This window comes from Myotis brandtii, unplaced genomic scaffold, assembly GCF_000412655.1.
Source record: "Myotis brandtii unplaced genomic scaffold, ASM41265v1 scaffold357, whole genome shotgun sequence".
Classification (NCBI taxonomy): Eukaryota; Metazoa; Chordata; class Mammalia; order Chiroptera; family Vespertilionidae; genus Myotis; species Myotis brandtii.
In genome coordinates this window covers 630,546-632,649 of record NW_005363729.1, presented here as the reverse complement: position 1 = coordinate 632,649, position 2,104 = coordinate 630,546, and the positions used below count along the sequence as shown (strand labels likewise).

At 64.4% G+C, this 2,104-nt stretch overlaps 1 protein-coding gene across 1 annotated transcript in view; it reads right to left on the bottom strand.

The window, feature by feature from the left end:
• The window catches only part of VAV2 (vav 2 guanine nucleotide exchange factor), a 78,952-nt gene that overhangs the window by 46,510 nt on the left and 30,338 nt on the right, over positions 1-2,104 (bottom strand). The gene's annotated exons all lie outside the window — the stretch shown is intronic.

The following is a 2,104-nucleotide window of genomic DNA, read 5'->3' as shown; positions in this document are numbered from 1 at the left end:
CTGTGACCCCAGCCCAGGCTGCGTGGGGCTCGGCCTGCTCCCATGCGTCCCTCCACCCCGGGCAGGAAGCCCTGTGCAATCCCCTCACTGAGTGTCTGCAGACGCCTCGCCTGGGACCCAGCCTGCTGCCCCAGCTCCGTCCCCCCAGACCTGGAGAGATCGCTGGCCAGAAGCCAACAGAGACCCCACCGCCGCCTCCTCCTCCTCCTCCGACGCCTTCATCTAAGCCAGTGGTTCTCAACCTTCCCAATGCCGCGACCCTTTCATACAGTTCCTCATGTTGTGGTGACCCCCAACCATAACATTATTCTCGTTGCTACTTCATAACTGTAATGTTGCTACTGTTATGAATCGTCATGTAAATATCTGATATGCAGGATGTATTTTCATTGTTACAAATTGAACATAATTAAAGCACAGTGATTGATCACAAAAACAATATGTAATTATATACGTGTTTTCCGATGGTCTTAGACGACCCCTGTGAAAGGGTCGTTCGACCGCCAAAGGGGTCGAGACCCACAGGTTGAGAACCGCTGATCTAAGGGGAGACCTCTGGGGGCAGCTAAGAGCAAGGCCTCTGCAGGTCACAGATCGGGTTCAACCCCCGGCTCTGCTCCTGCTCAGCTCGCTGTGTGACCCTGGGGGCTGTGTGACCCTGGGGGCTGTGGGACCCTGGGGGCTGGGACCCTGGGGGACTGTGTGACCCTGGGAGCTGGGACCCTGGGGGGCTGTGTGACCCTGGGGGGCTGTGTGACCCTGGGAGCTGGGACCCTGGGTGGGGGGAGGCTGTGACCCTGGGGGCTGTGTGACCCTGGGGGCTGTGTGACCCTGGGGGGCTGTGTGACCCTGGGGGCTGGGACCCTGGGGGCTGGGACCCTGGGGGAGGTCTTGGCACCAGGCACAATCAGGCTCAGCTGCATCTCAGCGGGTGTGACGGGCCAGGCGGCAGGGAGAGGTGGGGGGGGAGGGCCGTGGGAGCCCAGCCCAGTACCCCTGCGCCCAGCTCGCCAGGGAAGCAGCCAGGCTCACCTTGAAGGCGCATCCGCCCGTTTAGTTACTGAAGGAGTCACCTGGGTGCCGCCTGCTAACTGGCGGGGAGCCCTTGGCGCCCGGGGGTTCGCTGATTAAAAAACTCTCTCCTGCTCCTGCCCCGACTGTCCAAACACGCCCACGGATCCCCTTTCTTTCTCAGCCCCCACCCGGCCCAGGGCAGACGGCCATCATGTGGGGGGGGGGGCAGCACCAAGCCAGACACCCCACCCACGCCCACACCCAGCTCAGGATCGCCCTGAGTCAGAGAGGCGGGGACCCACACCCACATGCAGGCCCCTGGGGCGGAGGGGGCAGGGAGGCCCCTGGGCTCAGAGAGCAGAGAAAGGCTCTGGGTGGGACCCAGACAGGCCTGGGGAACCAGGAGGGGGGGGGTGTTACTCCAAGTTCAGGACCAGAGCCTCATGTCAGACAGAGGGGAGGAGAAGCGGCCACTCGGCTTCCTGGCCGGGAGCTCGCCCAGGGCTGTGGGCCTCCGACAACCTCAGTTAATGCGTCTGTAAAATGGGGATAAGCCACCCGCCTCACAGGTGCGCTGAGGACGCGCTGCCCCCAGGCCTGGCACTGAGGAGGCGAGGACACGGCGACTCTGGATGTGGCAGCCCTGGCAGAGGTGCCCACGCCTGGCACCCCAGGGGCGTCGGGGCTCCGTGAGGCTGGGCTGAGCGGGGAGAGAGCTGACGGACCAGGTGGGGCAGGAGTTCATGGGGGCCGGGGACTGACGGGTGGGCCGGCCTGTACAGCCCAGATCTCAAACCACAGTCAGCAGGGACGGGGAGGGTCTCTGCCCTGTGGGGTAGAGGTTGAAAGGTGGGGAGACGGAGGTAAAGCCACTGCCACGACCCTGCGGGACCCCGATGTCTGCAGAGGTGGGTGCGGCAGATGTGGGGGGAGGGCGTGGGGGCGCGGCTCCTAAGCAAGGAGGTGCAAAGTGTCCCCCCAGAGGAGAAACCCAGGGTCCCCCAAATCCCTGCCAGGCTGTTCCTTCCCCCAGTCTGGGCCCCACAGGGTGGAGGAGGCGCGGACCTCAGGGCAGGAGGGATCGGCTGGG